The sequence below is a fragment of the Crocuta crocuta genome, unplaced genomic scaffold (assembly GCF_008692635.1).
Source record: "Crocuta crocuta isolate KB4526 unplaced genomic scaffold, BGI_CrCroc_1.0 scaffold119, whole genome shotgun sequence".
In the NCBI taxonomy this organism is placed as follows: Eukaryota; Metazoa; Chordata; class Mammalia; order Carnivora; family Hyaenidae; genus Crocuta; species Crocuta crocuta.
The window spans coordinates 4,397,378-4,421,803 of record NW_027551562.1 but is presented as its reverse complement, the minus strand read 5'-3'; the positions used below and the strand labels follow the sequence as shown (position 1 = coordinate 4,421,803).

Below are 24,426 nucleotides of genomic sequence, written 5' to 3'. Positions count from 1 at the left end.
CTGGTGTCATGTAGGTTCATGGGGACAGGCATCCAAAGAGATCGTGATGATGATTCACAGAAAGAACAGCCCACCACCTTTCGAGGGTCAACTCATTCATTCTTCATGAGCTGCTGTAAATAGTCCAGATTTGTTTATGTCTCTCAACGTAAAAAGATAATGAAGAAGATGCTGATGCTAGTAAAATAGTAAAAATAGTAAAAATGGTCCAAGTTGCCCGAGACTCTGCATTCTGTTCATCAGTGTCTGTGCGTGTGTGTGTGTGTGTGTGTGTGTGTGTGATTCTATGTATTTGTGTATTGGTTCTTCCCCGGTGGCTTTCTTTAAATCAATTACCACCCTGTAGAATTACACAGCAATGCTCTAGCAGTGACTGTCACGCATAGGAAAGCCATCAAAGGCTTGGAAGCAATTTAATAAAGACTTCTGGAGACAGAGGCTCACGTAATTGGGTGTTCCAAAATTAAGAATTTACTGCTACCTGTATGAGCAGCCCCACAATGCAGATGTAAATTTGTTATTTACTTTTCCAACGATAGCATTGAGGAACGCTTGCTGCTATACCAAATGAACCCCTCAATTTTCATTTATTTCTTGCTCATGTAATGGTCCAAGTGAAATGATCTAGGAAAGATCAGCTTTCCTCCATAGGATGATCCAGGGATCCAATCTTGATTACGTTCTCCTTCCTGGACAATTGACTATGGACTTGTCCTACCAAAGCTCGTTTCCCTTGGGCTCCCAGGATACCCTTACAGCGGCCAGGTTAACTTTCTGGTGCCTCTCCTGATAGAGGTAAATAGAAAAAAAGAAAAAGACAAGAAAAAAGTACATGAAAGCCTTGTATTCACAGGGACATCCTAGTATATTGGATTGTTTGAAGTGGCTGAACCAGATATCATCTCCAGGTTTGGGGGAGGGTATCTATGAATGAAACTTGATTTGGAGAACACCCTCATATGTAAAGTGTCATAAATAAACCAAGACTTTAGTTTTGAAGGAACCAGTTAATAGTTTTTCCTAAGATTTATAATTAGCGTCCAATATGTTTGTTGAATACAGCCTTTTTTAAAATTTTTTAAAAATATTTTTTATTTATTTCTAGGAGAGAGAGAGAGACAGCGTGAGCAGGGGAGGGTCAGAGAGAGAGGGAGACACAGACTCTGAAATAGGCTCCAGGCTCTGAGCTGGCAGTCAGCACAGAGCCCAACGCGGGGCTCGAACCCACGAACCACGAGATCATGACCTAAGCCAAAGTCAGACGCTTAACTGACTAAGCCACCCAGGTGCCCCTGAATGCAGCCTTTTGAATCATGTCTGTAACTTAGGTGCTCAGTTGTTGTTGATTAGATTAAATAAATGCATGATAGTGATATTCATCTAATAAGCACTTTGAAATATGCCCACATCTTTAGATATAATTCTGCACAAAAAAATTCATTGAAATTTTTTGAGATAAACCAGTAGGCATTCAATACATATTTATTTATGCATACCATCAAAGATAAAATCAGGATACTATAAATTGCCAATGTAGACAGAGATGTGCCTCATATGCGTCCCTCAGGACTGCTAGGTATGTTTACGCAGGTAGAATACAGCCCCAGAGGATGTCATTCACATAGACTCCCCCGTGTTAATTACCCCCCATTGGTTGTGAAGTGCATAGTGCATGCACAGCCACTAACTCCAATGCATCCATTCAACAGGTTATGAGGACAGAACAGCTGATTCACCTTGTGCATCACCAGGACTGATGTAACCAGTCGAGGCCAACTGGGGAGACATGGGCTCTCACTTCCCCATCTTTTCCTCACTCTCCATCCCCCACCTCCCCACCCCCCACATGCAAGTTTAGGCTTTGGTCAAAGACGTTGACCTTCCCAGAGAGGGAAGCATGCCCTCCAGTCAAGGCTGTGCTTCGTGGCTCTGCCAGAGCCATGCTCATACTCAGGGGCCTCCTGGTAATCAGGGAGCAAGAGAGTCCCTCAAGATAGGAACTAAATGTTCTTTTCCTCTCCGTATTGAGGCACTCACACAAATGTTTGCCCAGTGGCTTTTTTCTAACCCAACTTTTTACGCATTTCTCTTTCAATACCAAGATTTACCTTAGCTTGTCATGAACTGACAATGTCACAAATTCACAGACATTTTTGTTTTGCAGCCTCCAAAAAGGCCTCATGTCCCAAAGGACAACTTTAAACATTTTATCCTTGAGGTGCCTGGGTGGCCCAGTGGGTTAAGTGGGCAACTCTTGATTTTCGTTCATGTCGTGATCTCACCATTTGGGAATTTGAGGCCCACACTGGGCTCTGCACTGACAGTGCAGAGGCTGCTTTGGAGGCTCTGTCTCCCTCTCTCTGCCCCTCCCCTACTCGTGCTCACGCTCTCTAAAAAATAAACGTTTAAAAAAATTTAAAAGACCATTTTAGGGGCGCCTGGATGGCGGTTGGTTGGGCGTCTGGCTTCAGCTCAGGTCGTGATCTCACGGTCCATGAGTTCTAGCCCCACATTGAGCTCTGTGTTGAGAGCTCAGAGCCTGGAGCCTGCTTCGGATTCTGTATCTCCCTCTCTCTCTCTGTTCCTCCCCGGCTCGCACTCTATCTCTGGCTCTCAAAAAGAAATAAAGGAAAAAAAATTTTTTTAAACTACCATGTTATCCTTATATGCTCAACATGTGTATTCTAAAACTAAGAATTTTGAGTTCAGTTATGGAAAAATCAGTCTGAAAAACAAAGAGAAAGGAAAAACACAACCCTTCCATTTAGGCCAACTAGTGGATATTCACTGCATGTAATGCAGTCACATTTCTTCCTAGTGGAGCAAAGGGAGTACTAGTTCCTCTGCTAAAAAGTAGGAGCCTTTGATCATGGCAAAGACAGGTAAGATAAGGAAAGGTGGAGGTCCCAGCCGCAGCACCAACATCACATCTGCCGCAGCAGAATACTTCCCATAATAGTCTATTTCCAAAGTAGATGAGCTGGTCACTAAATCTGGCTTAGCCAACAGCTAATAGTGTGTGTGACCTTGGCCCAGTCACTTTCCCTCCCAAAATTTTGGCTTCTTTGTCTGCAGAATGTAGATAACGTTCTACTAAATAGGATTGTTGGGGGATTCACTGAGGGAATAAAGGGAAAACATGAAGTTTAGTCCCTGATTCATGCTTGGTTTTTAATATGTCATTAGTCATTACTACCCTTTCATCATTCATTATTATTTTAAGTACCTACTTACTATTTGTGTAATTCCGAGCATGGCTTTGTGAAGACTCAAAGAAATGTAATAGCTTTCTCCTTCATGGAGCTTACAATACATTCATTCACTCAAGAAGCACTTATTGAGTGTCTGTTATGTGCCAAGAACTCTGGTGGGTGTTAGAGTCATATACATGACTCAGGTAAGCCAAGGCCCCTGCCCTCAAGTGGCTCACATTCTAGTGTAGAAGGGAAGATGTGACAACACATACAGTGTATATACAACACCTAATAATAAGAGCTACCCCCGAGGTGTGCGGCCTGCCTGTTCCCATAGGCCTAGAGAGCGTAGATGAGATTAGCCTGGTGGAGGGGCCTGGCCAGAACCTTCTAGGTGGGTGAACCTGTGTGCACAAAGAACATGACAGGTAGGAGAAACAGTGGGTTTTCAAAACCTGTGGAGCACAACATTCTTGCACAAGGAGTGGGAGACAGAGCCGAAGAAACCAGTTGAAGATGAAGCCTACAAAGCCAACCGAAGAAGTGGTCTCTTCCCTGAAGAGGTAAAGGGGAGCCAGGAAGACAGTTAGACTACGTAGGGGGATGTGCTCAACTTTTCTACCTTTTGGAAATGTCCCGCTGCGTTCTGGGGTGGAGTGGAAGCTGGGCTGGATGAGCCCAAGATAAGGTGAAAAGACCAGTTCCGTTTCTGTGCAGATGAGAGAGATGAAGGCTCACAGTAAGACGGTGGCCGAGGCGGTGGGGAACCTCTCTGGTTCCCGCTGCCATTTAGGAGAAAGATCAGGGGCCACAAAATAGACAGAATGGAGATGGGGATGAACAGAATGATTCATGCTACTACTGGGTGTTTGGCAGAGCCTCAAACATGACCAGGAATAAGAGCACTGGGTTTGGCGAGGACTTAGCACACATGTAGGGAGTTAAACAGCATATGAGAAGAGAACAACACTACGTGTAAAACACCACTGGGCTCTAGGTTATGGTGCCAAATTAGACAAAGGAACAAATGCTACCAGTTCAGATTAAGCAAACGGTATTTGAACTCTTTTTCAAGATTCCTCTTTGTATAACTTCCCCCTTGTCTGGGAGCTAACCTCACCGATGACACATTGGAATCATTTGCTCATTACCCTTAACAATAGCTGAAAATCTCATTCTAGGTCCACGGCAGCAGTTGTTAAGAGCCCATGACCTCTTCTTGCCTAGATTTCTTACTTCTCAGCTCTGCTCAATAGCTTGTGTTACTGCCAAAGCCTTCTTTCACTGCATTGAGTGTGGCCATGAAATTTCTGGTGCATTTTAGAGTAGTCCAAGATTTATTTAGAATTCATAACTTCCCAGAAAGTCTTTGGGTCTGAGTTAAAAATATCAGCATGGTAACGTCTGCCCCCAAGAACTTTATGAAACAGGCAGGGAGCCCATTCGGCCATTCAATAGCTAGTTGTTCAGTAGTATCGTGGCACTAAAGGAATCGCTGGAATTGTGCAGTGGAACTACGCATGGTTCCTGCCGTTAAAGTTTTACATCTGATGGAGAAAGTGAATAAATCAAGCCTTAAAGCAATGGGTGACACGTGATATATTAGACACGAGATGCCTTAGGAGCAAGGAATAGGAAGAGCCAACCTATATCTAGGTGTTCAGAGAAGCCTTCTGTACATGACATGTCCATAAATCACAGAATACAATGTCCACTAGGAAGAGTATCCAAAGAAAGGTATATACCAACTGCTCTGGAAAAGGGACAAATTGATTCCAACTGAGTAGATCCAGCAAGGGTTTTGGGTTTTAAAAAAAATTTTTTTTAAATGTTTACTTATTTTTGAGACAGAGGCAGAGCGTGAGTGGGGGAGGGGCAGAGAGAGAAAGAGACACTGAATCTGAAAGAGGCCTCAGGCTCTGAGCTTTCAGCACAGAGCCTGGTGCAGGGCTCGAACCCACTAACCGTGAGATCATGACCTGAGCCGAAGTCAGACGCTTAACCAATTGAGCCACCCAGGCGCCCCAGCAGCAGCAAGAGTTTTTGAAAGGGACTACATTTTAGTTGGATCATGGTAGGGTCAAGTGAATTAATTCCTGCAAACAAAGGGGTAAACGTAAGGGCATGTTTGGAGAACGGGGTGGTGTCCTTCACTAAGATCACATTTGGGGTTATAAGACAGAAGGACACAGACATACACTTTTTAAAAGTTACAGTACAGAAAATACAGTCAATAGTATTGTAATAGCATTGTATGGTGACAAATAGTGACTAGATTTATGGTGGTAATCATTAAGTACTGTACAGAATTGTCAATCACTATTGTACACCTGAAACATACAACGCTGTATATCAACTAGACTTCAATCATAAAAATTAAAATTAAAAAAGTTAACAGCAAATCTAGAGTTAGAAAGTACAACATTTGAGGGGTGCCTGGGTGGCTCAGTCAGTTAAGCATCTGACTTCAGCTCAGGGCATGATCTCACGGTCTGTGGGTTCGAGCCCCGTGTCGGGCTCTGTGCTGACTGCCAGCTCAGAGCCTGAAGCCTGCTTCGGATTCTATGTCTCCCTCTGTCTCTGACCCTCCCCTGCTCACGCTGTCTCTCTCTCTCTCTCTCTCAGAAATAAATGAAACATAAAAAAAAAAGAAGTAAGTGCAACATTTGAGAAATATCATGAAGTAGTAAGCGATGACAAGCTAAATGAGAGGAAAAGGCTGTAATCACAGGTTTGATGAACAATGAGGTTATCAGTGTGTCTGGATCACAAGGTGCCTGCACAGCCCTGTGGTCACAGGCTCCTTGTGGGCTGGAAAGGTATTCTTGCCAATGGGGGGATGCGAGGTCAACGAAGATGGTTAACTGAGTTCATCTTTCCTCAGCGAGCCAGAAATCGTGAGGGCCTGGAGCTCCTTGCTATTCTGTGTACACTTTAACCAATACTTTACTTCAAGTGTAGGGGCCCCAAAGGGACCTGAGGAAACCGCCCTTCTGTTGCTTGTTCTGGTGCAAGTCAAGAAGCAGAATAACAGACCTCCAAAAGTTACACAAAGGCTATCTGTCCTTATGTCCAGAGTTCTAAACCTTTTAGGGGATGAGAATGGGGCGCCGGGGAGTATGAAGGCATCCACAGAGAGCAAAGGAGGCTCTTAGGTTTTTCTGGATGTTTTATTCCATTCTCCCTAAGGGAAGGCCACGTAGGACAGAGTATTATTGAACTTGAAGCCTAAATCTCTGCCACGGTATACCTGACACTGATCAGGCATTTAATCTCTTTCAATCTCTCTGCATCCCGTTTCCCCGTTTGTAAAATAAGGAGGTTGTGTGGGTACCATACGAACAGCTAAGTATTTAGGGTTGGCCATATGTCAGGATAGGCGTTTTCCTCTTTCTCTTTAATTGAAATATAACTGACATACAATGTTATATTAGCTTCAGGTGTATTAACACCGATGATGCTATGTTCACCATAACTGTACTTAGCACCTGTCACCATAGAACATTAGTGCAATATCGAGGACATCATGACAATATTTACAAATGACTATAATTATAAGTGACGATACCGTTTATTCCACATCTCTTTTAATCCTCACAACCACGGCGGTAAAGCTTACTAACCCAATTTTACTCAAGACATTGAGTTCAGAGTGCTTAAGTAACACGTCCAAGGTCACACAGCAATAGCCGCAGGGCCAGACCGCATTCAGAAAGGGCCCTACAGGAACACCACGCAGTCCCAAGCCCATAGGCGTTAATCTCCCCCAGGAGCCCAGGGTCCCCTTCCCTCGACCACCGGACACCTCCCCTTCCTCCTCCCTGAACTCCGGGGAAACGCGCCCCTTCCACCACCGNCCTCGAGGTCGAGCCCAGGCGTGGTAGGGGGCTCGGCGCAGGGGGAATGCCGCCGCCGGGTCGGAGTTGGCAGGGCGACCCGGGCGTGGGGACAGGCGACGGGAGGCAGGTGGGCCCCTCCCTGGGGTCGGTAAAGTGCGGGGAGGGGGCGAGGGGCCGGGCCAGGTGCGCGCGGGGGCCCGCGGGGCGCTTTCCGGACGCGGTCCTCGGGCAGTTGGGAGAAACTCTGCCCTTGGGACGAGGCGCTGCGCGTTGGCCCGGGCCGGCGAAAGTGGCGGATTTTACAGCGAAACTCGGGGAAGCGGGGCTGGACCGGACGGGCGGGAGAGGGACCCGGAGGACCCGTCTGGTTGGGCACCAGAGACGAACAGATCCGCCCGTGGGTAGCAGCGGGGCATGATGTGCGGACGTTGCCATGCCAATGTTTGCTTGTTTGTTGCTTGTGGTTATTTTAGGACTAAATGATAAAAAAGTTACTTGGGAGACAGGGAACCGCTTGAATGGTCATGAGTTCTTCCCTGGGGTGTGCAGGAAATGGGTAGATCGTTCACATCAGCACCCCCAACGGAATCCGTGCCCAGTGGGCTTTGCCCGTCATAAACACAAAACTCGAGAGCCCCGAAACCCGGCATGTTCGCCAGATGAGTTTCAGGTGTCAGGCTCCGTGTTCCGTGGGAGAAAACGAGCACTCGATATGCTCAGGCAGTCGCCTTTTTGTAACGAGCTCTGGAGCCCATCAGAGTGGAGTTGAGCTCTAACTGCCGGGGTTAAGTAATCACATTGACCCAGAGCCACCCGCCAATCAGGAGCTTCCCTGAGTGTAACTTGGAAGACGGCTACCAGCCCACGACGGTGCCCATTGTGAATTACCAGTGGTGCGACTGGATTTTTTTCTCTTTCATTTTCCGCTATTTCCGTTTGCATTTGCCAAAACGGTACAGTGAGTTACCCAGTCGCAGCCCCCTCCACTAANGGAAGTTGAAAGTTGTTAGGATATTCCAAATATAACAGCTTCAAGTTGATAGGGATTTTTTTTTTTAAGTATAAATCCAGCTTAAACAGATTATATATACCAAGCGGGTGATGTGTTTTAAAATTTAAATCTCCTCCAAGGAAACTTGTGGTCTGTGAAAGGTGCAGGACTGTGACAGCTGAGGAAGCGTCTGCCGGAGTCTTCTGGGAAGGGTAATAGGACACCAGGACGCCCGGTGAGTGTGGGCCCCACGCCAGCTTGAACATTTCTGACCCGTGGGAACTGCTTCTCTTGATTGTGGATCTTCAGTTATTTGTCATTTTCGGAAAGTTCTGTCAACAGAAAACGGTCCCCTTGAAATTGAGTTGTTGTGGCGTGAACCCAGGCACCCAAGAGTTTCAGTACAGGACGTAAAGGGGGATTATTCAGTTTGGGGTCTTGTTCATTCTTTCTGGGCAGCAGCTTTTGTACCTGGCCTTGGGCTCCCACACCCTTTAAAGGTCTTGTTCCTATTGGCTGTTGCTGACTTATGTCTGTATACAATCCCGCCATGGGCTATTTGAGTGTTACTGCCTAAAACATCATTTCCTGTAGTACAGAAGTAATTTTTTGTTCCATCTTTCCTTGTCTCTTTTTAAAGGGAACCGTAGCACCGGGCAGGTCAGCACCTAACTCAGCACATGTCTGCCCCCTGTGTAAGTCTCACTGACCTTGGTAGCGCCGTGGAGGTCATGTGTTCATGGAGATAAACTGTGCTTGAACAGCTTCCACCAGATGATAAAGACACATGGGATAGAGATTCGAGACATGCCTGTCTTGATTTTTGTTTTAAACTGTTTTTATTGGGAATTTATTGTGATCATTGCCAAAAATAATTCATTGATTTCTTTTTGGGGAATACATACTTTTCTATTTTACATTTTTAAAAAATCACTTATTTTTTCAACTTTTATAGTATTGCTTCTATAGTCTAGAACTTACAGATGGTTTTTGGGGTGACATTTTTAAAGCGCGGGAAACAGGGAGACGGGCAGTAATGCTGGGGTGAATTTGGCCTGGGGAAGCAGCTGTCCTCTAAGAAATTTGATATTTACAAGTACAAAATAACAAAACTAGTAGTTAGTTATGTTTTATGATAATTCTGTATTTTACAAAAAGGACTCACTAAAAGATACCTTCAAATAATTCCTTACATTTTTTAAAAAAAATTATTTTTGAGACACACACACACACACACACACACACGGAGTATAAGCAGGGGAGGGGCAGAGAGAGAGAGAGAGGGAGACACAGAATCCAAAGCAGACGCCAGGCTCTGAGCTGTCAGCACAGAGCCTGAAGTGGGGCTTGAATTTACGAACCGTTGAGTTCATGACCTGAGCCAGAGTCAGACACTGAACCAACTGAGTCACCCAGGCGTCCTCAAATAATCCCTTTTATATGGTAATTACCAAACATGACTTGATTTATAAAAAATCATTTGGCATACAGCAATTTAGGGATAGGATTTGTGTTATATAAGGTTTATCAGTGCTCCTTGAATTGTCCCTTTCTTACAAGTGAAGACAAAGTTAGTATTTATGGGCTTCTTAAATTCAAGTGTATGCTTGCTTCTATGCTACCTATTAATGTTTGAACTGAATGGAACAATTGTCATCTGATTTGTGCTGTGCCATTTAAGGAGCATGTTGAAACCTACTGAAAACGCCAAAATGTTACAGTCCGGTTTGTGTGGAAGTCCATGCAGGGTAGGGTAGTTACTGAGGCATCAAAGGCACCTTGTCACAGGACGCTGTAGCAGGACGCTGGTCCGGTAGTGTGGCCAACAAGTGGTTATACCCAGACTTCAGCAAAATCAAAATAAATAGATTTGGTCTAAAGTCCACATGCAGTGAAAACCGTTACCTTGAATTTTTCTCTAGGTGCAAATTATTCCTCAGAATTAAAGGCTTGATTTTCCTAAGCTATAATTCTGTTTGGGTCACTTGTGAAAAAATTCTATTTTGATAAAAGAACTACGTACTCTGTCAACTTTCCAGGGAGTTTTTGTTTTTGTTTTTTTCTTTTTGTGAATGCAGTTAGATTTTTTTGGAATCGCAGGAGATACCGAATGAAGCACTTGGGGAGTTGTCATTCTGAAATCATTTTGCTTGGGTGATGTAAAAACAGAAAACGGAAAGTGAGTTCATATGAGTATAACTTGCTTAGGGACTAGCTCAGACTTTGTGGTGGGATATGGGGTAAACGGGGCACAAACTCCATTGAAGATAATTAGTCAAACTTACTTTGCCTCAGGCCTGTCTTCACAAGAGTGACACTCCTCAGCTTTGGAGAAGTATTATTTTTAGAGAAGGACTTTAAAAGATAAGAGCTAAGTGCACGGGTGTAGAAGCGTCCAAAGTATCAAAGTATTTTGAGTTTCTTAATAGTTTTTGTTTTGCTTTTGCGCATCAGCCAGGAAGCAAGAAATTATTTTCATGCTGAATATGGGTTGAGAGCCCAATTTTAGGATAATGGGCAGTTTCGTTCCTCTTAACATAATTGGATATTATAAAAATTGAGAGAACAGCTTGAATGATGCCATTGATTTCTTAGTACAGGCTCTTAGTTCCTCTGTTGAACCCATGAGTAAAAATGAAATTTGAAGATATGATATCAAAAGAATTTTTTTCAATTTTTTTAAATTCCAAGGTGTTGTCTCAAAGGATTGCTAATTTTAGAGTATGGTGAAGTTAAAAAAAAAATTACTTGGATTTATCACTAATGAGGGCATGTATTTAAAAAAGTTTTTTAAACCCATGCAGAAAGTAAGTAGACTGCTGCAAATTTAAAATATTTGTGCCAAGATTTGTGAGAATAGAGATAATGATGAGAATTTTTAATTGTAACTTAAGGGTGATTTATGTTATCAACTTCATTATTTAATTCAATGTCACTTGAAAAATAGCATTTAAATTTTCTGTTCCTAGTTTTCTTCTATAAAGTGCAATCAGTAGTGCAACATATTTTATGTAAAATTGGGTTTTTAAATATTTGCTAGACTTCTTAAGCATAAAATATTACCCAATACTAATACTTATATGTAAATCTATTATATGGGACTTTTTTTTTTTTAATGTTTTACTTATTTCTAGGAGAGAGAGAGAGACAGCGTGAGCAGGGGAGGGTCAGAGAGAGAGGGAGTCACAGACTCTGAAACAGGCTCCAGGCTCTGGACTGAGCTGTCAGCACAGAGCCGACGCGGGGCTCGAACCCACGAACCGCGAGATGATGACCTAAGCGAAAGTCGGATGCTTTAACCAACTAAGCCACCCAGGCGCCCCCTATATGGGACTTTTAAAAGTTTGGACCTTATAATCTGCAGAAACCTGGACAAAAGTTTTGAAAATAAGAAAGGCCAAGTTCAGAGTTAACAGTCATTAATGATCTTGTAAATTCTATTTTCCTCATTTTCCTTGAAGGATTTTCTTTCACTGTTGCTTCTTCATACTTTCTAGATGCCAATCATGCTAGTTTTAGTGTTTGATCATGGTATCTATACTGTCAATAGAAAATTCACTTGTGAAAACTACCCTCTTTATCTTCTCCCAGATGTTCTATCTGAGGGATTGTTTAAATTTCACTTATTGAATGTGCTGGAACCAGAAGTTACTACTAAATAGAAAAGTTACTGCAATTTTCACAAACTAGAGGAAAACATAAATTTGCCTTAGGATATTTTATTAGCATTTTTATATTACTGCAGGGACAGTTAAATATAGTATGTATAGTTTCAAACTATTTTTAACGTTCTAACAACTTTATTTGCTGCAATATTAAACTCAGTAATAGGTGTACAGCCTCATTTAAAAATATCTGTTTGTGGAATGTTTTTCAAAAAAAACTTGCCCTTAAATGGGCAAAAGATGAAAATTTTACCCTGAAACCTTCTAATTGAATATATAGGTAAATATTTGATATCAGCTATTGTTTTGATGTAATCTTACATATGAGGATTTTTTTGTGTGTTTTTCTAGGGTTACTGTCAAGTACTTTTTACTTTTAAAAAAAGCTTTTCTTTGGGGTGCTTGGGTGGTTCAGTCAGTTAAGCACCTGACTCTTGATTTCAGCTCAGGTCATGATCTCGTGATTCATGGGTAGAGCCCTGGGTCAGGCCCTGTGGTGGCAGTGCAGAATCTGCTTGGGTCTCTCTCTCTCTCTGTCTCTTTCTATCCCTCTCCCTCTTTGCCTTTCCCCTGCACGTGCACGCTCTCTCTCTCTCTCATTAATAAGTAAACAGTTTAAAAACTTTTCTTTAAAAAAAGACCTTTTAGTCCTCAGACTTTTATTTAGTTTTTAAATTTATTTTATTTTTATAGAGAGATTACAAGTAGGGGAGAGGGGGAGAGAGAGAGAGCCTGACATGGCGCTCAATCTCACTACCATGAGATCAACACCTAAGCAGAAATCAAGAGTAGGTTACTTAACTGACTGAGCTACCCAGGTGCCCCAGGAGGCCTCAGACTTTTATATTTGAAAGAAATGGAAATGAGCAATTTATTAAGCCTTTTCCGTAAAATGCACTAATTTAATTTAGAGCATGTGATGTAATTTATTTTTGCTCTAATCAGAGAGTTGTCTTTATACTAAACAAATTTACAGAGTAATAATTGGCTATTTTGACAAATGTAGGTAATGTAGACTATGCCCAGAAATGATCCTTTGAATGCTAAGTGTTGGACTAAGTTTACAATATCCTATGGAAATGATATTTACCTTATAAAAGACATTTATAGTGTGTCTGCTTAAGGACGCCTTCTTAAGCATGCCTGTAAGTAAATGTGTTATACATGTTGTTCACATGATGTATTGAAGGGTTTAATTTATATCCTATGCTTCTCTCCCCTCTTCCTCCTTTTTATAATTGTCAGTAGTTGGCCTTTAGCCACATACTGTGAGGAAACTTTTAATGCATGATTGAGTGGTAGTTTTTTTCCTAGTCCCTTATCTGATGGGGGACAGGGAGATTGTCCTGTAACTCTTCATACATGTTGAATATTGTTGTGAACGTTTGGTTTTAATAATCAGTCTGCTATTTATAAAGGGGGAAACACTTTAAAAATTCTTGAGATGTTGTAAGTCGTTCTGTTCCCCCCTTCCCACCCTGCCTCTAACGCTACTGTGAGGAATGGAGGCAGTGAAGGTAAAGAAGCATTGTAGGGGTTCGATTAGGTGTATAAAGGGAGTATAGTCGTTTTGATATAAAACATGCTAAATTAATCATTGTATAGCTTTTCCTTCAGCTTCTAACTTTGCCTTTTTATTAGTACTTGTGACTGAAGAGTTAAGAGGAGCAAACTGCCAGGAGAAACATATGGGAACTTTTAATCAGTTTACATATTATTGCTGATGGCTGAGGACGATAAGCAGTTTCACATTGATGATCATTTTCAGTGATCACATGTAGAGCTCCAGATTTTATAAGGTGGAGGACAGATGCTCAAGTGAAAAGTGGGGAAGGATCTTCAGATTCACAGTCATTGTTGAGAAAAGTCAAGATTACCCATCTTTTTTTTTTTTTTAATGTTTTTTATTTATTTCTGAGAGAGAGAGAGACAGCGTGAATAGGGAAGGGGCAGAGAGAGAGAGGGAGACACAGAATCTGAAGCAGCTCCAGGCTCTGAGCTGTCAGCACAGAGCCTGATGCGGGACTCGACCCATGAACAGTGAGATCATGACCTGAGCTGAAGCCGGCCGCTTAACCGACTGAGCCCCCCCAGGCGCCCCTCAAGATTACCAATCTTGGAAACACATTACAGTATACCAGTTACAATCCTATATCCTCTATTTTCCAACACTACCAATTTTGAATATCCCGTGGCCCTAAACACACTAGTGTGTGTCCAATCATAAATCCTAACTTAGGCTAGAAAATTGGTCACTTAGAGTTTAACTGAAGGATGAAAAAGCTGATAATCTTTTTTCTGTATTGTAACACCTTGTTATTAATTTTTTCAGGCCTAGTGCTATTCACTTAGTTTTACATACGCCCAGCTCTATAATTGAAGAGAAATTAAGAGAATGAATCCTTGAGAAGCTAGAATCCCATTGAGAGAGGTCTGAGGCAAATAGAAGCTAATTGTCTAGATATATTAATGTTTCTTTCTAAACGATTCTGTAAAAGGTTCTAGAGGAAGTCAAGCAGGTTTGTTCTAGTTTCAGCCTAGTGCAGTCTTAACTTTGATCAGTTTAAATATGGACGTTTGCATTAAGGTTTCTTTTGAGAGGGGGGTTCTGTTTAAAATAAAAAGTGTAATATCCGTGATTTTTAGCATATTTGATCTTATCACCATTCTGCTTAAATTCTTACAGTGGTTGGGTCTTTTTATTATGATTTTTTAAGACTTTTCTTTATCCAACACCAACTTCATTCTTCGCCTCTCTTCTCACTCTTTCTCTCGCTTTCCATGTCAACCCTGCATTCTAGTCCTACTTAAATTGGTTAATATTCCCTGAGAGGAAAATGTTCTCTCACATGTCCCTTCCTTGGCGCATGGAACTGCTGTCCTTACCATGCTGGGCAGAACTCTGCTCCCTTGGGACCTTGGTCATAACTCCATAAAAGCATTTATTTTGTTGTTTTTAACTATGGCCTCCCTTGAGAACAGAGACTGTCTAACTTATACGACTTGGTGTTCATCAAGTATTCAAATGTCTGTTGAATAATTGCATTTAGAATTTGAGGAGGAGTAGAATTACTTGAGTGCACACTCATGTGAATAAATCATCCCAGATCTAGTCTGTGCAAAGTATTTTTAATGACATAGCGTCAGGTTAAGTACGTGGAAGGCACCCAGTGGCACTTAGCATGAAGTATAATAAAGCCAAAAGATACATGGAAAACATTAGAGTAAGTTCTAGTGTCTTAAATGAAGTGTCACACTGGATCCAGTTGTTTCATCCTGAAAGTTGCTTGTGAAAGCGTTTTAACAATACTTTCATCCATTGTTGATTGGCCATGGAAAAATTTCTTCGTATATGATTAAAGCTAACAGACTCAAAGAGACCTCTGTATGTCAAAGTATACAATGTATTGACACCCACTCATAGAGGTTAAAAAATGGGCCCTGGGAGCTGCCCTGCCTGAATCCCTACCCCTTTGCAGCCCGTCAGTACTGGGTGATCTTCTGAAAGTTACTTAACCATTCTGCGCCTCCTTTTTCTTACCTGCTTTATGTGGCTGTGATAAAGCGTATATGTGAGGTAATGTATGTTGAGCACGTAAGAGAATGCCCAACACAACAGAAAACAATAAATGTTAGCTCTAATTAAATTCTAGTGGCTTCTGATTTAAACAAACGAATGTTTATTGTGCACCATTTAAAAATAATTGCTTTACTATGGGAGTATCTAATTGAAAAGAAAGTTAAAGTTAGGTTTTTTTTAAATAGTTTGTTTTTGAGACAGAGACACAGTGTGAGCGGGGGAGGGGCAGAGAGAGAGAGAGAGAGAGAGAGAGAGAGACAGAATCCGAAGCAGGCTTCAGGCTCCGAGCTGCTGTCAGCACAGAGCCTGACGTGGGGCTTGAACCCACCGACCATGAGATTATGACCTGAGGCGAAGTCGGATGCTCAACTGACTGAGTCATGCAGGCGCCCCAGTTAAAGTTAGTTATGTCTTTAACCTAGCAACTGTTTCACCTCCTCGCTGACCCATTCTCCCATCTCCCCGTGGAGTATAGACGGTTTCTGTCCAGTGGGTCAGTGACGATGTGGGAGACTTGAAACTGTGTCCTTCTCATTTCTACAGCAGAGCATTTTTGTTCCCCTGACCTGTGAGGTTCTTGCTAGTGCCCACGAGAGAGGAGGGAGAGAAACAGCAAGGAGCAGAATTCAGCAACAAGTTCCTAAACAAGTCCTTACCTGCACCAAATAAGTCCTCAACTTTCATGCTCCTTAGCAGACGAGGGTGTACAACATTTTTCCTTGTTTACATTTCCCTTTACTATTTTGGTTTGGAATAATGGATTTTTTTAAAATCTGAATTTACATTTATTTCACAAAGGTACATACACATTTACTTTAATTAGTCAGTGAGCTTGTTTTTTAAGCTCATTGTTTACCTTTATATACGTGCAGTGAGGGAAATCAGTAGGGTATCATTTGTGTTAGTGCTGTGCCCTATGATAGCCTGTTAAATATGCCTGTTTAGGATGCAAAGAAAATTTTAAAGGAAGAAGAAATTTGTATTCCAATATGTTTTATAAAGGGTGGTTATTTTTTTTCCATGTTTATTTTGAGAGAGAGCAGAAGAAGGGCAGAGAGGGTGGGGGAAGAGAGAGAATGAATCCCAAGCAGGTTCCATGCTCAGCGCAGATCCTGACGTGGGGCTCGATTTCACAACCATGAGATCATGACCTGAGCAGAAGTCAAGAGTCGGACACTTAACCAGCTGAGCCACACAGGTGCCCCAAGGTGGTTATTTTTATAACAGATAATGACCAGTATGTCCTTATAGCCTCATTGACTTTCTCTCTTCCGTGTAGTGAGATATAATGGGTGACTTTTAAAAATCTCGTCACTAAAGGAAGGACTTTAACAAGCCATTTTGGGTGTTCATGCTGCTGAGGGTGATTTGCACACGAGGGACTATGATGGAAAGAGAAGTCAGGCGTCGTCTTTACGCACTGGTGACCTGCCGGTGAGACCGGAGGCTGAGGGGCAGACGTGGGAACCAAACACTGGAAATAAGACTGGAAGAGTGCTGGATTTTGAATAGAGTGAGCAAACAAAGTAAGAGAAGTGCAAGGGACTCTTTTTAAATGTCAGTGGTGTGCCGTGTGGCAGCCTGCTGTGGGACATTTGAGTGCTCGTACAGACTACTTGGTACACTTTGCATCAGCTTGTAGTTAGAAGACTAGTTTAACATTAGCAAAATTTTGCATAAGTGCCATGGTAGAAACTTTTAAAATATTGTGCCTCCCTGAAAATTACAGGAAGTAGGTCATGCTAGGAAAACAACTTCTAGAATAAGTACAATTTTGACTAAACCGATTTTCTGTGTACAAACCTGGACACTGTTAGTGTTTAGTGTTATCTAGCCTTGAAATTTCATTTCCCTTAAACAGCATGCCTTTCTGTGTTTGTCAGGCCAAACAACTTCTTGTTTTACTTCTTACCTCAGTTTTTCTTCCTCATTGTTACTATTAGTATTAATATTATTATTATTTACTCAGAAAAGAGAAATACTATTGGGACATTTTCAGATGCCTCAGAAATGCTTGGTTATGTAGAGGAGTAAGTCAGGTTTTGTGACTTTCCCAGTTGGGTCTCCCCAGTAGCATCTACCCCATGCTGACCTTCACCCTTCCTTGACTTAGAAGGTTTCTAATTGTTGGAAAGAACTCATTGATCTCAGTCTATTTCCCATTCTAACTTTCACTTACTGGTCTTTGGCAGTCTAGGGCTCTATATGTACAACTTACTCTTCTTACACAAGATAACTCTTCAAGTGTTTGAAAACAACTATTAAATCCTACTTGAGTCATCTTTTTGCCACCATAAGGGAAGAAGTCCTAATTCTTAAAAGATATGCACATGACCTGGCTTACAGACCCTTCTCCATCCACATCACTCTCCTGACAAAGTCTTTCCATCAGCATACCTCTTCAGATATGGGGACCAGAACTGAACGGACTGCTTCAGATGTGGTCTGACCATGGCTGAATACAATGAAGCTATTATCTGGATACTGTACTTCTGTTGACGCAGCCTGAAATTTGCATTACATTTTTTGGCAGCCACACTACCCTTTGATCATATTGAGCTTCTGGTCAGCTAAACCCTGTTTCCTTCTCATGTGAGCTGCCCTAAGTCTGATCTTTCTTCTTTATTTGCCAGCTGATGCTTTGAAAGTAAATGCAGAATATGGGGTCTTGCATTGCTATAAAAGTTTAAATGCATATATCTTTATCAGATTTCATTCCATTTAACTGTCGGGAGATACGAGCTAACATTTGTCTGCAACAGCACAGTTTTCATGGTGCTTTCACATCTACTTTAATCTTCATAACACCCACCCAAAAGTCAGAAGAGAAAACTACCTTCCACTAAATCAGTAATTGGCAGATCTGGGACTTTGTCATGGGTTTTTTTGTTTCCAGACCCCGTGGTCATCTTATCGCTCTTCACTTAGTAAGCACTTAGCACGCCCTTTAATAATGGGGCCAGCGCTATGTGGTGCTGGTGCGTCCGTGAGCAAGACAGGTTACAGGCTCTGCCCTGTGGTATTGGTGGCCCCGCACATAGTTACTGGCAGTTACTGAGCGCATTGTATGGGTAAGGCAAGATGGGAGATGGCATTATTGTTCAGGGTATCTGCTGCCTTTCCTTACCCGGGGCCTCTCTGTAGGAGGATTCTGTTTCCCACTGTGTTGACATCAGGTTGGGACCCTGGGCTTTCCAGGGCCAATAAAACATCAGAAGAAGTGACCTATTCCTTGTTTGAGCAGATGTTCCCATCTTGTGGTTTTGGCAGTGGCTCTTTTCCCTCCTCAAGGAGAGCGCAGTTTTGGTGAATGCATTAAATTCTACGGGTTAACGGTAGTTGGGGAAAAGGAGAATCCACGTATGGAAAGGTCTGTGAAGTTGGGGCTCTTTGCTGACCTTCACCTCGCCGCCGGGCTGAATCAGTCAGTATGTTGTAAATGCCACATCTACAATCCAGCTACCACTGTCACAGCTCATCATCCAGAATTTGACCAGCGTGTTTTCTAACTCCTCGTTGAAATCACCTTTTGTACAAAAATGTTTAAGATGGGCTTCTACAGAAAGTCAACAGAAACTTCTTTCATAAATGCATCCATGAGCACCCACGAAGTAACCCAAGAATTTGCCTAGTTGAACTGTTCCTCGAGCGTATCCAGAGAGGTGGGGGCCCGGGTTCCGTATCAGTTATGTCTGCGAGCTTTCGGGTTTCCCAGCTTCACAGCTGTGTGTGCATCTCACTCTGCAGGGCGCCGGGTGAGAGACAGAGCCCAGGCTGGGAGTCTGCGAGGAGAAGCTAAGGAATGTGTGCCCGGGGCTCGGGGGAGCACTCGAAGCCTTGGAAATAATTCCACGGAAAACTTTCTGTGAATATACATGGTGGTGGGCTGTAGCTTTTGTCACATGATCAAAGGGAATCATGAAGGTCACCAGCCCCATTGTGGAGTGAAATAGAAGTGGAACAAAGACCTGGAAAATGCCTGTATACAGGGACAGGGGGCACAAGAACCCAGAAGGGAAGCCGAGAAGGAATCATTGGAAAGGGTTGAGGACCAGGAGCAAGTAAATGTTAGAGAAGCCAGCTCCTGATTAATCATGGTTTTTTAACAACCTGTTCTAGAATTTTGCATGAATTCTCCATCCATCCTCATGGTACTTCTTTATGGTTCCTTAGAAGTAACCAAACTTACAGATACATTTAATGTCTTAGGATACAATTTTTCTTGATCTATAAATATGAATTTAAAGCAATTCCTTCTTTTTCTGTCTCCTTTTTATTTTGGGCTTCAGTTGCTTTTTTTTTTTTTTTCCCCTTAATCTTTTTTTACCCTTCCCAGATTAAAGATCATTCTTCTGGTTTAACAAGGGTGATTCCAGATCAGAGTGAAGCAGTCTTTTAGGGTCTGTTGACAGTTGATCCCAAGTTAAGGAAGCTGGCCTTTATTTTTTGGGTCTTGTTAAAATTTTCCTTAGCACTTCTAGCAAATTTGTACCTTTTTAAAAACAACTTTACTGAGATATAATTGTTACATAATAGATTGCACATATTGAAAGGGTACAGTTTGGGGCACCTGTGTGGTTCATTTGGTTAAGTGTCCAACTTTTGACCTCAGCTCGGGTCGTGATCTCCCAGTTCGTGAGATTGAGCCCCACGTTGGACTCCACACTGACAGTGCGAAGCCTGTTGAATTCTGTCTCCCCTCTCTCTCTCTGCCCCTTACTTGCTCTCTCCTCTCTCTTTCAAAATAAATAAACATCAAAAAAAAGGAAGTGTACAGTTTGATAAACTTCGACATATATGTATTCCCATCAGACCATCAGCACTGTCAAGATACTGAACATCTCTGTCACTCGCAAAAGTCTCTTGGTAATGCCCCCCACTACTCTCCAGGCAACACTCTTCTCATTCATTGGCGTGTCCTAGAGTAAAGTATATGTTCTCTGTTAGTCCTGCTGCTTCCTCCTGCAGGATTATTTTGAGATTTATCCTTGTGGTGGTGTGCATCAATAGTTGATTCCTTTTTCATTGCTGAGTAGAATTCCATTGTATGGGTGTGTTGTAGTTTGTGTGTTCCTTCACCTTGTGATCGACATTGGGTTATTTCCAGTTTGGGGCTTTTACAGATAGAACTTCTGTGAACATCCATGTACATGTCTCTGTATGGACGTATGTCCCTATTTTTCTTGGTAAATACCTAAGAGTGGAGTGGATGAATCAATCTTAGCTATAGGTGTGGGGGTATGTGGAGGGGGTGTGTGTATGAGTGTGTGGGGGTGTAGAGAGAGCGAGAGAGAGCGAGAGAGAGCGAGAGACTTTAAAAAATCAGCTCACACGATTGCTGACAAGTCTGGAATCCACAGGACAGGCCAGCAGGCCGGAACCCCTGCAGGAGAGTGACGGTGTGGTCCCGAGTGCCGCGTCTGCGGCTAGGCTGGCAGGCCAGCAGCTCAGCAGGGCTGCTGTTCCTGATGTGAGACTGAATTCCTTCTTCCCCGGGAAACCTCCAATTTTTGCTTTGAAGGCCTTCAGCTGATTGGCTATAGAGCCCAGATACCTTATGATGGGTAATCTCCTTTACTTAACATCAGCTGATTGAAACTGTCAGTCATGTCTACAAAATACTTGCACAGCAACATCTAGACTAGTGTTTGACCAGATGGCTAGGCACAGAACCTAGCCAAGTTGACACAAAATGTAACCTTCCCAGTGCCTAAGTGTGTCCTATTTTTAGTACTATTATAGAGGATGCATATTTTTTAAGTTGTGTTCCTGATTGTTGCTAATTCACTAGTTTGTTTTTGGTTTTTTTAACTAGCCTTTTCATGATTCTTAAAACAGATGAACGGCAGTATTTTCATTCTACTGTAGGATTACCTTCATCTTTGTAGACTTGTCCTTTTGTTTATTTTTTTACTGTTTGTTTATTTTGAGAGCACGCACGCGTGCACTCAAGTGAGTAGGGGAGGGGTGGAGAGAGAGAGAATCCTAGGCTGACTTTGCAATATCAGCACAGAGCCCGATGCAGGGCTCAGTCTCAGGAACTATGAGATCATGACCTGAGCCGAAATCAAGAGTCAGATACTTAACCAGCTGAGCCACCTGGGCTCCCCTACATCTATCCTTTTAAAAACAGGAATTATTTTAGATACTTCCTACTGTTGTTACTTAGCCTCTCACTTTGCTTATTTGTCGGAATCACGTGACAGAAATGGCAGTTTCATTGCAAGAGTCTTTTCATTTGAGTATTTCTTTTTATTATCATAGGATTAAACCATTCTTACATAGTTCAGAGATTAAAGATATAGTGGATTTGAAATCTAGAACCTAGTTACTTGGCATAGTGGAGGTGCTGATCCCCTTTTAGAAAGGAAAAAGAAAGTTTGGGAGAAAAGATACAAGTTCATATCTTAGGCATCATCTTTATGCCATTCTTTCGTTGAGCAAGTCGTTTAACTTTTCTTGAGCCTCAGTTCCTCATCTGTCAGATGGATGAAAATCTATCTCATGGAGCCATCATGAAGTTAGGTGGGGTGCTTTGTATAAAGAGCCTGGAATAGTCCTTTTACACCGAACAGCTCCCACTACTATATTACCTTTATTTAACAAATATTTACCACTATTGGCGTTTCTTTATGAATTTAGAACAACTTTGTCAATTTCTCCAAAAAAAACTCTTCTGAAGCCACTGTGCCAGGCTCTAGAATTATAGGAGTAAAGAAGGTAACTGAGGTTCTTGCTCTTTTAAAGCTTCTATCCTGGCAGGTTATGACAGGAGAGGCGGGCCGTAAATAAGTGGAGGAATAAGCAGACCACGTAATTTCAGGTGATAAGAACTGAGAAGAAAATCAGAGAGAGGGGACACGGAATTACTGGGGTGGGGAATCCCCTTCCAAGAGGGCGGGTGGGAAGAAAACCTCTGAGGAAGTGGCCTTTCAGTAGAGGCCCCAGAAGGATTCGCGGGAGCCAGACATGTGACCTGCATGAACCGTGTCTGATGGAGAGATGGGCGAGTGCACAGCGTCTGAAGAGGGGAAGAGTGGGTGCACTGGGGTTGCCGAGAGGAGCCCCAGAGACCAGGAGGGAAGTCAGGGCAGCCTGTGTCGTGCCCGACGGGCCCCAGTAAGGAGGCCGGATCTCGTTCTAAGTGTGGTGGGAAGCCACTGGAGGGTTTTCAGGGAAAGCATGGAGTGATTATTTGATGAAAATGTTCCATGGACCCTTGGGAATATGAACGACCCTGGCTGCGCCAGCTGTGTACTTTAGCGTGACTTGGATTCCTGCTTGCCCAAGAAACATTGGAGTAAACGCCTTACTTTTTCTGATATATAAATCCTAGCCAGATTGTATTAAAGCCAAGTTATCAAAAGCAAATATCATTTTATATCTCTGAAAGTTTACTATAATTTCTTGTGCACTTGTATGTATTTTCAAACATAGTATTTTGTGGATTTTTTTTTTCTTTCGGAAGTACAAGTGGCAGTTGACTGGTGTAGCAGTAAAGGGCACAACTTTGGTTTTAGGTGTGAGCACAATTACCATATGGAACCTTTTGGTAAATATTAACAAATCTTTATATAGCTTTCCTTCACAGAATCATGGAATTGTTGAGCTGAAGGGACCTTAAGGATTTTTTAGTCTTAATTCCTTTTATAGAGGAGGCAGTTTAGAGCCAGAGAAGTTAAATGGGTCACATTATGTTAGCATAAGAAATAAAAGGAGCCTGGTTTTTATGATCCGCCAGTTGCGGGATGAGAGATTCTTGAGGCAGAATGTGGAACCAGGGAAAAGACTGTGACATCACTTTGCTTTACATTTGCCACCGCCTTCTCTGTTGTTTATTTTACACCTGTACCGTTTTACTCACATCCCTGAACTGAGGAAACAGATGAATCCGCCAGGCCCTGCCTTAGCATGGAAACAGACACGTAAACAGCATGTGTGTTACCTGCCGCTCTAAGACAAGCTTGGTGGGCTGTGGGTGTTAAGTGACCAGGATGTTTGAGTGACTACCAGTTCAGAGTCTGGTTACCTGCAGGATTGGGTGCTTGGCCCCTTTGTGAAGTTTACATGATTTTGCTCCAGCTGTGTGGCCCTTTCTGTCCTTTTTCCTTTCAGCCATGGCCTTGGGATACACAGAAGCCATTTTGAAGTCTGTGTGTCAGGCCCTTTCTGACCAGTAAGACTTGACAGCTCTGCTCTGCTCCTGAGAGCACTGAGGCCGCGGAGTGTACCCACGGATGCCACCAGCCACCGTGATGGCAGCGGGTTTCGTTTTGCATGGGAATCCCTAAGAACACTTGCTTCCTCCTCTCAAGTGATGCAGACTTCATTAATTCTTAATTTTTGAAAAATTCCCAAAGGAAATAGAAACAACCACTTTTTTGTTTATTTTGACTCATTTACCTTTTTGCTATATTTTATTTTGGGGATGTGGCCATTCCTAAGAGGACCGACACGTGAAATTCGTCACGGACGCTGTAACATGTCCTGGATGTTAAAGCCCCCGGCACGCGTTGGGAGAAGGGGTAGCTGTAGTTACAGGAGTAACGGTGCTTTCCTTCTCAGCCTTTCTCTTTCAAGAGCTTGTTATTTTCTGTGTAACCCAAACATGTCCCCTGGGCGAGTATGTTTTATTCTTGCCCTTGGTTTTGTATTATAAAGTTTGATTAAAAAGGGAAGATGCGAACTTTTTGTCTCCCATACAAAGAATGTGCCTATTTGCAGGGGTTGATTTGTTCGTTTGTTGGCTCGGTAATGAGATGCAGCTCCATACCCCTGAGCCTACCTCAGGGTGAAGAATAATATCAGTATCTTTAATCTACGAGATCTGTCTTTTGACATCGCCTGTGTGAGAGTGTGCGTAAAATCAAAACCTGCAAATATAACATACGTTGTCAAGAATATTAGATGATCAATTCCTGATGACTGTACTATATTTTCACGGAATATTAGAAAACAACCAGTTTTGACAGTCTAATATAGTAGGTGATCTAGCATTCTCCCTCTCTCGGGTCATATGAAGATAAAATTATCCATCTCCATTATCTCCTGGGCCTTATGAGGAAGAGAGGTAGAATTTTAGACATATGAACTGAAAGGATTGGACCTAACAGTCTAAAAAATGATAACACCAACTTGTGTGAATAACTGTTCCACC

The 24,426-nt window shown here is 42.5% G+C and overlaps 1 long non-coding RNA gene across 1 annotated transcript in view; it reads left to right on the top strand.

The window, feature by feature from the left end:
* The first annotated feature begins 8,168 nt into the window (after positions 1-8,168).
* Positions 8,169-24,426, top strand: part of LOC144219883 (uncharacterized) — a 31,685-nt gene continuing 15,427 nt past the window's right edge. Inside the window, exon 1 of the long non-coding RNA XR_013331533.1 lies at positions 8,169-8,259. This is a non-coding gene — a long non-coding RNA (uncharacterized LOC144219883). The remainder of the gene's footprint in view (positions 8,260-24,426) is intronic.